Below are 15,349 nucleotides of genomic sequence, written 5' to 3'. Positions count from 1 at the left end.
ATAACTTTCATATCAGAATTTGAAAGCCCCAGAGCAAAACAATGTGTGTTCTTCAGAAGTGGCAGAACCCACAGTTGGAAACTTTTCAAGCACCTCCACAGCAAACTTCTCCAAAAGAAAGGCCCACCCTGGAAATTCCAAAGCCGGGATGCAACTGGATATTCTGTGCCCTCATATATTTCTCATTTAATGCACCATTTCAAAGGTCCACATCCAAATGGCAATTTTGATCCACATCAAAATCGCAGTTTTGGATGCTGACCTGAAACAGAGACACGCACAAACACGCATACGTATTTCCTTTCTCCACTGCAAGCCCCCAGCCTTCATATTTCATTCAATTCTACGTTCAAATAACGAGAGGAAAGTAGATTAAATTAAAAATGCTCTATAAATCCCAATAGTAATAAACTGCATTACGCTTTTATATTTCCAACTATCGAACAGAGTAAGCAGTTGAGACTAATTGCACATGTTATGACTAATGTGCAATTAGAATAATCACATATGAACTTGTACAAGTGACTTGTACATTTTTTTTCCCAGCTCTTTTTGCCTCCACGGGTTAAAAACACATTCATGGCCTTCCTTTAATTGCCTTCCTTCAGAAGAATGAAGTCTTAATTTTACCAAGGTTTTATTTTTCTTACAATTGCAGTGCTTTAAACTTCTAACTACATTTTCTGGATTTAGCAGAAAAATAAATAAGCTTCTTTATTCTTCTAGCAAGCCTGAGACGGCAATAGATAGAATTCTTCAGGGGATGGGTGATTGGACCTGACAGCTTCCGAAATCCTTTCAAGCATTTAAGATTCTGTGATTCTATTAAAAATAAATTTACTCTATCAGCTGGTACCATGGGCTTGCTTAAAAGAAAATATAAATATGCGAAGCATAGCTCGAATTCGTTTTAAATAGTACTGATAATCATATCAGGCAACACATAGCAAAAAACAAATTTTTTTTTTAATTAAAAAGATTTTCTTTCCTTAGATCAAGTAATTGTTTAGGTCGGCTTCACCCTGAAGCTTATCTGAGGATTTCACATAGAAACCTCACTAGTGGGGCTGTTTTGCTTGATTCTTTTGTGCTAGTTCAGGGGGAAGTGCAGCTCACTAGGGGAGATAAGATGAAGTCTGGGCAGTTCATCTTTCATGTCTCTCTAATCTTTGACAGAAGTATCTGAAAGGCAAAGGCTTACCCACCATTCCAGGCTGTTCACACCTTAAAGTCTGGCCAATACTCCGTCTTTTTTCTTTCCTTAAGAAGACAAATACCACATGCAATTCGGAGCATGTTATAGGCCATCATACTAATGCAGAAAAGTGGAGGGGAAAAAAGCAGCACCAGGGATACAGCTTAAGAAGAAAGTCATCACGGCGATCTTCATGCGTGTATGACTCGATGTGTTTACTTAGGGCTAAAACTGACAAAGACAGACCCCATCTCCAAAGAGAAAGACCAAGACCCAGGTAGACGCACAGGCTGATGGCTACAGGTGCAAGAACTTTGACAGAGCCTTAAGTTTGAAGATCCGGAAATTAAAGATAAAATTTCCAGTGGGAAATACTCATGATAATAAACGAAGTTAGCAAATTAAATGAAATATGAAACACTGAACAAATTGTTTTTGATATTTCAGGAGGCACACAGAGTTCATGGGGAAAAGAGAAAAGAACTTTTTTTTTTTTTTTAAGTTCCCAGTCTTAAAAAATGAAGACAGAGTATGCAGAGTTTTCCTGGCCTAGTTTTTTAAACATTATTCTGAAAATCCAGACTAGTCACTGCTGTTGTCAACCAGCAACATTTTGTAGCACACACATTATCCTATTTCTGTAGTTTTAACTTATGTTTCCAAATACTGCATTCGTTTATAAGGATACCTTTATTTACAAAGCTCTAATACCAAGATGGTAAGAATTCATTTATTTAACAATCATGTACCACGTGAAGAAAAATCAGTCAATACATTTGTTCATTTAGCATATTTCCTCTCAATCAACCACTCGTAAATAAAAGAATCTCATTTACTAAGACAAATGTAGAAGGCATCTTACATGATCTACATCTGGACATTCCTGTCTCTTCTGGAGAGTAGGACAAAAAGGAAAAGCAGACAGGAATAGGTAATTTGGGGTTCAATCTGTAATATGCTGAAACTGAACTCTTATCAACTTCTGTAATATAATAATTTAGTTCCATTAGTCTAAGAACTTTGCTGTTTTCCAGAAGAGTTTATGGGAACATCTGTTTATCTACCTATCTTTTTTTAAAGTGTCTAGATTTAGAATATTCATGTGTCTCATATAAAATTCATCTCAATTAAAATCTTTTTATCAAAAGATTTTAATTCCATGTAAAATTTATTTATTCCATTTCTTCTTATATACCAGCAGCTTTATTAAAACCACACAGAGTAATGTGTTCTCAGGCCTGACTTTGCATCTTAAAGTGTAGTGACAAAATGATAGGATTCTTACTGTCCTGGAAACCTGCAAGGTAGCATAAAGAAATGCTTTTTTCCACATTTCCAAATACGGGCCTTAGCTCTATTTTTTCTGCCAAGAAGCCCAGCCCGCTACCCCCAACACCACACACACCACAGTATGGCCATGTTCACCAAGAAAACATTTCACCTTGTGTCACCTCCAAGGATGTGGTGAAATAGACGTGTCTGTCCATGTGTTAAGAATGGTTCCAGTGGATAAATGTGAATCACAGCTTCTTCCATTATGTTAAGGACTCTGGGCAGGGATAGGGGAGGAAGAGCATGATATGTTTCGTGGAACATCTGTGCTTGTTCTCCTGTGCTTTGAAAGTAGACGTGCAGATGCATTTTTCCCATTGTGTGACCTGGACTGAAATGCATGAAATTACTATAGACATATTTTTTCTTTCAGAGCATTAAAAGAATTTGCAGTTCTGTTCCCTGACAACATTTGGATGGCAAAACAGTGTGTCTTCAGAGCACAAAACATTTCCCCCTTCCTCACCTTGGTTACCCACCTCCATCCATGCAGTTTCCAACTTTCCAGCCCTTTTTCTGCCACGGGCTGGCCTCTGCTCAGTCCGAAACTGTAGAACATCCATTGTGAGTGGTAATTACAGATGATTCTTTTAGAGAGTAATTCTTTGAAAATGCATTATTTCAAGCGCTTTTCCACCTCCTTTATAAGTCATCTTCAAAAAACAAAAAAATCAGTATACACTTCCTGACTGAATGGTAAGCTTCCAAACAGGGAAAATGCATTTGACCAAATATATTAAATCATGAAGTTCATCTCATCTGTTCTCAGGAATGATTGGCATCCCTTCAGAGACCCACTGTTTACACACAATTTCTGACAACCAACTGTACCTAGGCAGCCTGTTCTTTGTCTTTTCCCTTGTCTCCGGGGCAGTGTTTGTTATAACTTTTGGTGGGTGACCGACTTTAATCTCAGTAATCCCGTCAGCTCCTTGCAGGATTTTTAACGCCAAGTAGAGGGGTTTTCTTGGACACCTGCACGTCCAGATTCCCCATCAACACATGAAACTCTCATTAACCTGAGAGGCCCATGTAGATCCCTGAGAAATACATGGAAAGTCAGTGTAAAAGGATGCTGTCAAAGTTTATAGGCCAAGAGCCTGATTTAGGCCATTGCCCCCATCTGCAAGTCTTTAGTTTCTAGAAACTCATCCTTGTGTTTGTTTTTGAAACCAAGCTTTTAGAAGGAGGGAGAAAAATTAAAGGCGTGACTTACTGCAAAACTAATAATAAACAAGCCATTTTGTTGGTGCTGAAATAGACAGATGCTGTCTGAGTACAGATGTGTGTTGATCTTGAGTCATTTAGAAATCTCCCCAGTACTGCAGATAATAAAACTTTATGGGGAGCATAGAACAACAGCTTTTGAAACAGAAATAGACCTTACCTGTACCTGTTTAATATTTTCTTGGTCTTTCAGGTTTAAAAATCTCTTTAAACTGCTGATAGATGGAAAGATGTATGTGTCCATAACTGAGGTTCTTGCACCTTGGAAAGGTGTTATGTTGCCTGGCCTCAATGCAGAATTAGTATTACTGCTTCTCCTACTGGGCTGCTTCTCAGAGACCATGAGACAAACACAAAGATCACAAAAGGCCTGAAACCTGCACTCAATTCCCAGCCACACAAAGCTACAATTCCAACATCGTATGAGGATCATATGTTAATTAGGTGAAAACTTGGAGACCTATAGTTAGACAGTGAAATATTGATGTTGCTAATTTTTCAAAAATACAGAAGTGGTCTGAGAAAAGTCTAAGATACCAGATACAGCCAATCCATAAATATCCTGTGGACATCAGGATCCCAAATAAGTTGGCTCTAAAACAAAAAGATTGAGAAGAGGTTGGAGAGCATGATAGATACGGCGAAAAAATGATTTAAGCCTTGCTGCCCTTTGAGGTAACTTCTGGGAGGAGGGACGCTTCATAAGTTAGTGAGAGGTCTTTTGAGAAATAAATAAAAAAGAATCCTTCACGTGGCATGGACCTGGCCAACAAAACTCATCACCCAGCAGACCTTCCCTGTAAGTGGTGAACTTTTCAAAGGACTGGAAATTTTGAGTAGTTTTAATATTTGCAGTTTAAACACCAAGATAAGAATAGTCATATTCCTCAATTAAGAGTACAAGTTTGGGGCTTCCCTGGTGGCGCAGTGGTTGAGAGTCCGCCTGCCGTTGCAGGGGACACGGGTTCGTGCCCCGGTCCGGGAGGATCCCACATGCCGCGGAGCGGCTGGGCCATGAGCCATGGCCGCTGAGCCTGCGCGTCCGGAGCCTGTGCTCCGCAACGGGAGAGGCCACAGCAGTGAGAGGCCCGCGTACCGCAAAAAAATAAAAATAAAAAAAAGAGTACAAGTTTGTTGCTCAAATGCTAACATTGGCTTAACAATGGGTAGCTGGCTTTATCTGGAAAAAAGGAGTTTCAGGTCTTGCCAGCAACGCTGAACTGACAGTGTTGAATTTAAACTCGGCAAATGTGTATTGAGCGTTTGCTAAGGATGAGATGCTGCAGGTCGGGCTAGGTGAATTTAAAGTTAAAGAGGGCTCTGTCCCTCTTTCAAACAAGTTACAACAATCTAGCTACTACAGGCAAAACCACACACACACACACACACACTCCAATTACCCAAATGACTAAGGGAAAAAATATTAGGGTCACATTCTTATGTTTAATGTGTGTACCAATGCATCATTATGACTCTCATAAAACCAGGAAAAATAACTAAATGGGCTATGCATTGGTATTTTTGTTGGAGAGAAGAGGAGACCACGGCTTGGAATGGCTAATTAATTTGCTAAACATACTCCAGGTGGTTCTTTAATATCAAAGCCACAGAGGTGCTCCTGGGGCCTGTGCTTTTTTGCCACCGTGTGCTGCCTGCATCACCCAAGTATTTTTCCCTGTAGCCCTAGAGTTCATTGAGGGTATTTAATGCAGCCAGTTCCCTCTATATTGAGACTTACCGTTTACTCGACTTTTTCCCTCACTGACGAGAGGGCAGGAATCTGGTAACCTTCCCTCTCTTGCACCCAAGTATCTAGCACTTATTTGTGTGATGAAAGAAGACTCTCCAGCCACCAGCTTCCCTCCACAGTGCAAGGGATATTAGACACGGAAATACCCACCACCGGAAGCTCATGATCTCAACTCATGGCCCTCTCTTTAATTGTTTGAGGAGCAAACAGTGTGATTTCGACAGCAGTGTGGACTCCTCAAGAAAACATGCAGTTTTGATGCCATTTCATTGAGATGTTTTCTTTCAAATGTAGATATAAATCGAGGGTAGGGCTGGACAGTGTGCCCTGAGACTCAGGAGAGAGGTATCTGGCTCATGCAGACTGAGGGTTAGGTCTTATTCCCAGGGATGCTTGGATTCCCAGAGGCAGTGAAAGCACACATTTTAGCAGAATTAGCTCAGCAGTGCAGCGCATGGTCATGAGCTGAAAGTTTAATTACAAATAAGATTGCGTGGTCTCTCTGTCACCAGCCCAGCACTTCCTGGCCTGGACCCATGGATCCCATGAAGGCGTCTGCAAAGGAGGATGTGTGTTGGGGTCTAGGGGTGGGGAGGACACTTTTCCCTGCTCTCTAAAGGACTTTTGCCAAGAGATACTAGACAGAAGGAGAATGTTCATCATATCAGATATTTTGAAATGGAGGAAATTGGCTGGGATTTTTTTTCCTGTTCCTTCTGCCTTTAACTCATCAACCCTGACCCCTTCCACAGCCAAAATCTTATCCTATCCTATGAGGTCCAGTTTGAATGATTCAAATGACCTCTTTTCCATAAAGCCTGAACTTTCCCCTTGTGCATGTAATCGTCTTCTGGACCTCACAGCGCCTCATCTGTGGGCACGGTGACCCTTCTTCTTTTCAGTCTGGTATTATCATTTTTCTCTGCATAGGCCTGCTTCCTTCCCGAGCCTGGCATACCATATATATCTATTGAATTTAATGGATTAAATGGTTTTATCTGAACCCTTGGCATCCTTCGGTTTACTTTAATTTCACACTTTCAGTTTAAGCGTCTACAATGCGTGAAGCACCATTATTGGGCTTTAAGACACATCTGTGTGGGCATGCACCCTGGCTCTGTGCATCGGTTTATAGTTTGCCCGAAATGTTTTTAATCATAAAAGCAAGAATAATAAATGCTTTATCTGCATGATACAGTCCTACTGAAATTATGTGTGGAGGTCATAAATGCTTCTGTTACGTTTTAAAATGGTTGTCATCCAGACCACCCTTTAGTCATTCTTCCATTACTGCGCCCCCTTTGGACAGACATCAGAAGCAGAGATCCGTTCACACAGTCTGCTTGATCTCACAGGATGTTGATCAATGCGGAGCAATTCCTGCCCATTAAGCCTTCTAACTAGGAGAATGCTCCCCTAGTTTTCATGAGTATTACAATAAACAGTTAATGGATGGAACCGAGAGTTACAGCAGAATAGCCTAAGCCAGCCTGTGTCCTCCATGCAGGAGATGCTTGTTAAATCTTTGCTGACTGAATCTTCTAGCAAGAGCCCATGGTACAATGGTCCTATAGGCATTTGACTAGATCTACATCATGTTTATGCATATCTGAGGCTGGTTACAGTTTTTTTCAAAACTGTAGCATATTTATTTTTCTTTCTTAAGACATTTCCACTATGCGATTTTTACTACAGAGTTTGTAGGTTAAATTCTTAACCAGGTTTCTAGGGATTACATTTGTTCTGTTCTGAGTACTTATCCTCTTTCCAGATCAAAGTATTAGGCTCAGGTTTTCAATTTAGTGTAACTTACAAATAAGTATTCAAAAAATGTTAATAAAAATATTAAGTCCCTGAATCTTTTACCGCCCAGTAAGAACGCCTAAGTATCTAAGCTGGAAGAGGGGACCATCTAAGTGTCATCCTCCTGACTGAGCTGTTAAAGTTTCTGAGGTCCCCATCTGCAAGTGAACATGGCGTTGAAGTAATGAAGCTTCTTCATTTTAAAGAAAAACAGAGTTTTCAGGTTGGCGTATGTCTTAAAAATGTACAACAGTCTTTGCCAAAGCCTAGGCATTCGGTCAGCCTTTCTCTTTAACTCTACATAGAACTTTCCAATTGTCTTTGATGCTGATTACTTGTATCGCAGAGTCTATAGGAACCCCCATACGATCTCATTTTCTCCTCCTTTGTTATCAGAATACATTGTGTCCTGGTGTCCAGATTTTACAGGCTTATTGAGTAAGAGAGGAACTCAAATGGAATATTTGTTTTCTCTGAACACAATTATATCTGTTCTAGAAAATACAGAAGGGAAAAAGAAGCCCTCAGATTTTGCATGGAATGTGTGAAGACCCCTCCCATATTTCTCTTAAATTGATGTCATCAGTGAAGCTGAGCGTTTTCCGGTGGGTGTCACAGTCCTGTTGCCCTGCTCTCAAAGGTCTTTGAAATGCTGCATCAGACACCCTGAGGAGATGTGGACCCGCCGTGCTCTCCTCCCAGAACAGTGTCCTCCTCTTCAAGTTCCATCTTCGTGGTTTCCACGTGGGAGTGATTTGGGTAGCTGGGTTCTGGAAATGTCTCTAGTTGAGATGCTGGTATTAACCTGCAGTACGGAGTCCCTTTCCTTTCCTCCTGCCGATGCCACTTGCCCGTTCTAACAACTTCAAGAGATCTTACTCTTCAGAAAGAACCACATGGCACTCCAGTTCCAAGAACATATCAGAATTAAATATTTCTTCTTTAATTTGTTGCTCCTGGTTTATGCCAAAAAATATTAATGTGAGAATGAAAGGATATGACAACATCCAAAGGCAGTGGAGCCCCACAGCATAATCTCCTTTATCAGCCAAAGGAGACAGAGGTCAGCCCTTGTTTGAGGACTTCATTTGTCTTGTGCTTTCCTTGTTGTTCTTTTGCGCGAAGTACAGTGGCATCAAGGAAGCCAGGCTTTGCGCTGCATCTGGGCTGCACAGCCTTATCTAGTGTTATTCTAGCTGGTTGACTCAAGTCTTCGGAAAGGAAAATTCATCAGTTCATTCACTTGGGATTGTTTTACTATCAGCACAGGCTTTGTTGCAACCAGTAGTTTGCTTCCACCCAGGAAAATGCTTTCCTTTATGGAAAAAAAAAATTAATTCAAGCAATTAAGACGAGAAGAGAAAATTGGTGAGGTTCTCCCTGCACTGCACTTTTCTTGCTCTTGGATATTTGTATTCTTTACCAGAATTTTTAAATCTTTTCTCATTATCTTTTGCTAAAAATGACCTGTCACCACTGTCTTGTTTTTCAACAGCATGAGTGACTCATTTGCAAAATTTGGCTTTCCAGTAGTCAATGTAAACGTTAAACGGAGTCAAAGTAATCATAAATGGTTTCATATTCTCGATAATTATACAAATATGTAATTTCCAGAAAGAATAACTCTAAGATTTAATTTTTTGTTCACTAAGAAATTCTAAATTACCTTTTGATAATTGTGCTTTTTAAGATAGGAATTGAGGAAGAGCATGGGTGTAGTGGCATATACATGGGCCACCAGTCTGATCTGGGGTAAGTCCTGGCTTAATCACTGACAAGTTACGTGACTCTGAGCAAGGTTCACACATCACTCTGTTCCTCAGTTCCTTGTATGATTGTTAAGAGTTGAAAAGATAATGTATATAAATTTAGCCCTTAATAAAATGTCTGACACATAGGGATTGCCTTATGAATTTTCTATATATAATAGTAATTTTAGCCATCCGTGTTTTTTCTATGTAATACAGTAATCATGAAAAATACATAAAGAGAGAATTATGTCACCAACTATAAAATGGTTGTATTCCTACTGGCGACTATAAGAAGTCCAAGATCCTAAGTAAAAGAACATGATGATCAGGTGCTGTGAATTAAGCCCCCAGATCCTGGAACAGCACCGATGTTCAGATGCTTAGGCGTTACCAGAAAGCACGTGTGTTATCTAAGGAAATGAGACAATTGCTTAAAAATATTTTCTTTAGCTTGTAGTGTCTAGTGATGAATTAAACAGCTCTTTGAGTCATCAGAGATGCTCTAAAAAGAATCCGACACACTCCACCTCCCCCCACCAAGAAAGTATTTTTCCTGTTTTTAATCAGACTCCAGTTCTTTGTCCTTTATTTTTTCAGGCTCTTGTACTGACCTGTCTTGGGAATGTTAAAAGCCTGGAAACACTCCCTTGTCAATGCTCGCTCCATGGGCAGTATTTTATTGAGCAAGACAGATTTTTCATTTTAGAAATGAGACTTTGCACATTACTACGTTACCAATAGCTAGTTGTGTATTATTATAGGAAGCGATGATGTCTATTTCATGGCTGGCAGGCTGCATGCTGGTATTTAACCAGCAGTTTGCAGAGGTTTGCTTCACGATGTACTGCACGATGCTAAAACGTGCCCTTTGTCCTCCAGTGATTCCCAGTAAAATGTGTATCTCTCCTGGCTTCTGTTTATCTGGGGATTGTGTTTCCTGTCATTACTAAGACAATGCCATGGCCATAAAATGCATGTAGGTTAATACCTGTAGACATCTTACAACGAAGAGGGAGTTGGAGGTGGACAGTTCACCCCACAGGAGCTGTAGGACACCATCCCCTGCCCCCCAGAAGGGGATGAAGACAGCTGTTTTCTTCTACTGGTGTGCCTCTCCCCACCCGGGATGAAAGTTGCGCTTTCCTCCTCTGTGCCTGATGTCTAGCTATGTCTTCTTTTTGTGTGGGGAGCACAGTGAAGATAAGATGTAGGTAGACATTCTACCAGCAGTGTTAGGCTTTTATATTTATATTGGAAACAGGATGTCGTATGGGGTCACTTCTGCTAACAGTGATAAGCTAACTCAGAGTGGCCACTTGAACTCAAAAGGAGTTTGGTAAACTTCCGTCAAATTGCCTACAGACCATCAGATAAGTACCAGATGTTTATGTTTGTCACACACACGGAGTGAAACATTCCACAGTTTCAGTGAATGCAGTTGACGTTCAGCTCTGTGCTACCCGCCCCCCGCCCCGCATCCTCCCACCCCATCGCCATCACCCTTAATGTTAAACAGAAAGTACATCAAACTCAGATGTGAAATCACACCCATCTTCCAATTAAAAATAAAGCAGCTGTGAAATAATGAATGACATTCTTTCAAAATAAGAAAATAGTGATGGGAGCAGAGCTGATTGGATTTAGGGAAAGCATGTGGCCTCTCCCGCTGCGGAGCACAGGCTCCGGACGCGCAGGCTCAGCGGCCATGGCTCACGGGCCCAGCCGCTCCGCGGCATGTGGGATCTTCCCGAACCGGGGCACGAACCCGCGTCCCCTGCATCGGCAGGCAGACTCTCAACCACTGCCCCACCAGCGAAGCCCCATGTGTGTCTGAATTTTTAGGAGAAGAAGGGAAATATTGTTTAGGATGATGAACCCTCCAAAACACAGAGGGCTGCCATTATGTAGGACTGCTCGGGGTTGTGTCTTTGTCTCTCCAGCTGCCTGTCTTGGGTCGCCAGTCTTGTCTAGTGGATGTGAGGTTGGTGAGAGCTCGTCAGATTCAGAAAGGTAACCCACCAAGAGGATGGCCGGATTTTGAATGGTGGTCGTGACAACTGATTCTTTTGGCCTCCGAATGAGCAGAGCACAGTAGTCTTTAGAGATCAATCCATTTCTTGACAAATAGTGTCTATAGCGGTGAGGGAAACATGGTAGGTTGTCTAGTGATGTTATTTCATTCATTCATTTCCTCCCCATTGCTTCTGCCCTTCCTGTTCCCCCTTCTCCCTAGAACAGCCTTTCCCTTTTTATCCACTTGTGAGCTCCTACTGGGCATCTTTCAGTAGGTGTCTTAGACATCAAAGTCAGCTGTGAGATGTGTCCAATCCCCCTACCTCTCCTTCCCCCGTGCATTGCCCCATCCTGTAATCTTGTGTTTGTGTCTCCCATTCTTGCTGCTCTTTGTATCCTCACCACTTAATACAGAACTTAGTGGAAACGCAGTACTAAGTGTCCACTGGATGAATGTCAGTCAAGGTGAGTAGAAGTGTTCACAGGCGGCCGACTGATTAAATAGATGACGCTACGGTCAGGCCATAGAATACCATGCAGCCATTGAAATTGATGATGTAGAAAAATACTTTTGGCATGGAAATATATCCATAAAACTAAACGAAAAGCAGGATATCGAACATAGAGGTAATACAACCTCATTTTTACAATAACAAAACATACACATGATGGTTACATACATTTTGCATAAGGAAATAGAACTCTGGAAGGCTATTATCAGCCTTTATTTCCTATTGGTGGTCTTATGAAGATTTTAATTTCTCCTTTAATCTCTTCTGCATCTTACGAATTTTCAATAGACATCTATCACTTTTCTATATAGAAAAGCAGATATTCCTTAAAAGAAATAGTAAAAGTCTGGATGGAAGTAGAGGAAAAACACAATATGATGAATTGACAGATGGAGACCTGAGCTTTGCACTAAACATCTTGGAGTCAGAAGTGCCTTATTCTGCCCATCAGACCAAAAAGAGGAAATAGTCATTTGCAGTTAAAAAAAAGAGGAAAATGTTCTTTTAAGTTGACAAAACTTTACATGTGAAGGCACAAAGACAGGAAAGGCATATCTTGTGTTAGGAAGAATAAATATGCGGCTGGAAGATACGGTTGGAGGGAGGTAGATGCAGCAGGTGAGACTAAAACAGCAGGTAGATCGAGGCCAATGTCATGATTAGCAGAGATGGCTTCAGCCCTGGGAAAGGTATAAACACCCAGGTGTTAAGTCCCTCTGGATCTCCTGACAGATACCTGTGGTGTGAGCAGTTGTGCTTCTGAGGCTGAGAGTTATCTATCTCCTCCCAAACTCTCTCAGGCGCTGAGGGTCTCTGTTAGGGCATTCCACAAAGGTCCCCAGGGAGAAAGGACTTAAAAGAACCTCTGTGGTGTTGCCAGTGAGCGTCTCCACAGTGCTGGTCTGTGTCTTGGTAGAGTTCTGGGTACCATTCAGTTTTTTGTATTGTTTTTCTTTGCGGTACATGGGCCTCTCACTGTTGTAGCCTCTCCCGTTGCGGAGCACAGGCTCCGGACGCGCAGGCTCAGCGGCCATGGCTCATGGGCCCAGCCGCTCTGTGGCATGTGGGATCTTCCCGGACCGGGATACGAACCCTCGTCCCCTGCATCAGCAGGCGGACTCTCAACCAGTGCGCCACCAGGGAAGCCCGCCATTCACTTTTAATTGCAGTCGTTCAAGTCCCAGTCCTAATCATTTGGTGAGGTTGTCATTCATCCTTTCTAAACCCAGTAGTAGTAATGTTAGGAAGAAAAATGAAATGAAATTTCAGGTATCCCAGCACAGTGAGCAAGAGAATCTGCAGAGTTTTAAAGCACAACAGGAAACCTTATGCAATTACAAGGGGAGGTTGTGAATGCATTTCATTGCTGTTGAGAAAAGAAAATACCTTTTCTTCTTTACGAGTGATTCATACGTATGCTTTGGGGCCTTTCAGTCTGGGACTTTCATGTGTTTTCATGTCGTTTCATGTGTTTTCATGTCGTTTCATGTGTTGGCACCTGGTTAATTTCAGTCAATGGCTCCTTCCTTTCAAGTCAGTTGTTTCTAGTGCCTAGGATTCTTCTAGTTGACCACCAGTTAACTTCTTTCTTACCTAGTAACTAAATCTTACCCTGAGAACAAAATTTTAAAAATAGGAGAAGTACAGCCAGGGAATGAAGTTCTAGAGTTATTTCCAGTCAGCCTAAGCTGCATATACACTCATGGGAATTTAAGCATTTCCAAACTGAAGAGCCATTTGTAGGTTTGACAGGAAGAGTTTATTTGCACAGCTCTACTTCATGCCCCCTTGGATGTCAAGCTTTTAAGGACCCTTCAGGTTGAAAGTGGATTCGGTATTAGGCATGAGGGCATGACTCAGTGGACAGTCAGCAAAGCACTAAGTGTCTGAGAGCATCTGAAAACAGTTGAAAAAGTTCCGTGCAGCCATGTCTAGAGTACCCATTAACTTTCAAGTTGTAGCATTAGGAAATCAGAGTTTTTGCAGCAACCTGAAATCATCTGGTTATTTGTCCAGAATAGAGTTAGGTTTGGGCTTGCCAGATAACATCGAGAAAAGAACACCCAGTTAAATTTGAATTTCAAGTAAGCAATGAACCTGTTGTTAGTATGTCCCAAATATTGCATAGGACATACTTATACTAAAAACATTTGTTGTTTATCTGAAATTCAAATTTAACTGAATAGCTTGCATTTTTGTTGGCGAAATCTGGGAAACGTGGACTGCCTCCGTTTTTTGAAATTTGTACACAAATTCATACAAAGTACTAGTATTCACTTTTGGAATAAATGCAAATTCCAGTTAACAAGTATAGGCACTTGATAAAATACGTTGGACAAATACTTATTTGTTAAATTAAGATTTAGAACATCCACCATTATTATCTTAAAATATTTATTGCTATTAAAGGCTTGCTCTTTTTTCTTTTAAATCTGGTGAAAGCGTTTATAGCCTAGACTTTACATCTTAAAATTCAGGAAAATGAAATAAAGATTGTTTTACATTGAATGGTATCCCCTTCCTTTCTAGATGAAATCTCCTATTGTTGAATTGTGTTAAGTTCAAGTTGGCTTCTCTGTGGCAGGGACATTGCTGTTTTTCCTGGATGTAAGTCTTGGTTCAGTTTTGAAGGAATTGGCAACCTGTTGATTTAACTACTCCAAGGGCCTTCAGGAAAAAGCAATTCGTGGAAGACAATAGCCGTTCTTCACAAGGCAGGCTGTACATAAAATGGAAATTCTTTAGCTGTTCATGACCCATGGGCACTAGAGGGTTAATTGAAATATTGTTTTCAGAAAATTGGGTTGTCATCTAGCAACTGGAAAGCAGGATTCAGAAGTTGTGGTTGGGGGGTGGTGGTGTGCTTAGGGCTTTTGGAGGGTTTTGTTTTTTGGCTTTTGTCGCCGTTTTCAGGGAAAACAGCCTCTTACTAGTGAATATAATATACGGTTGAAATATCTTGTTACTCTTTTTTATTTATTTATTTATTTTTGCGGTACGCGGGCCTCTCACTGTTGTGGCCTCTCCCGTTGTGGAGCAAAGGCTCCGGATGCACAGGCCCAGTGGCCATGGCTCACGGGCCCAGCCGCTCCGCGGCATGTGGGATCTTCCCGGACCGGGGCACGAACCCGTGTCCCCTGCATTGGAAGGCAGACTCTCAACCACTGCGCCACCAGGGAAGCCCCTCTTGTTACTCTTAATCAGTTGTAACGTGCAATTACTTTTTGTGTCCTTTACAAAATATTTGCCAATATTTGTGCTTCATTTCTTTAAAATCTCTGTATTATACAGAAATCCAATAAATAGAGGATGTAGTAGGAAAACAATTTTATAGGAATAATCAAATGTATTCATAAAAGAAAAATATTTCTAATATAGAGAAACTGGTAATGATATTTGTTTTAAGATGATTCTTGGTTATTAACAATGGAAATAAGGAAAGTTAAAGAAAAAATACCTATTTCACTTTTCTGAAAGCATGGAGTCCTAGGAAGTCGGAGAGGGAAGGGGTCTTCCGGGTTATCTGGTCCAACTCGTTCATTTTACAAATGGAGAACTAGAAGCCTAAAGATGAAGTGACTTGTCAGAGGCCCTATAGAGCAAACTCAAGGCAGAGCCGGTACTGGAACCTTGAGGGCCTGATCTCTGTCCTTCCCATTCACATCACAGGGCCATGGGAACAACTCAAGCCACTGCAGACCTCTGGGATGCAATCAGGGACCTCAGGCTTTGGTCACCCTCTGGTCATCACTACTGTGGTGCCCTC

At 41.3% G+C, this 15,349-nt stretch overlaps 1 protein-coding gene across 7 annotated transcripts in view; it reads left to right on the top strand.

Annotated features, from left to right (window-relative positions):
* NRP1 (neuropilin 1) overlaps positions 1-15,349 on the top strand; it is a 139,054-nt gene that overhangs the window by 79,567 nt on the left and 44,138 nt on the right. The window lies entirely within an intron of this gene.

Source organism: Orcinus orca, chromosome 2 (assembly GCF_937001465.1).
Source record: "Orcinus orca chromosome 2, mOrcOrc1.1, whole genome shotgun sequence".
In the NCBI taxonomy this organism is placed as follows: domain Eukaryota; kingdom Metazoa; phylum Chordata; class Mammalia; order Artiodactyla; family Delphinidae; genus Orcinus; species Orcinus orca.
This window is presented reverse-complemented; position numbering and strand designations above follow the sequence as displayed.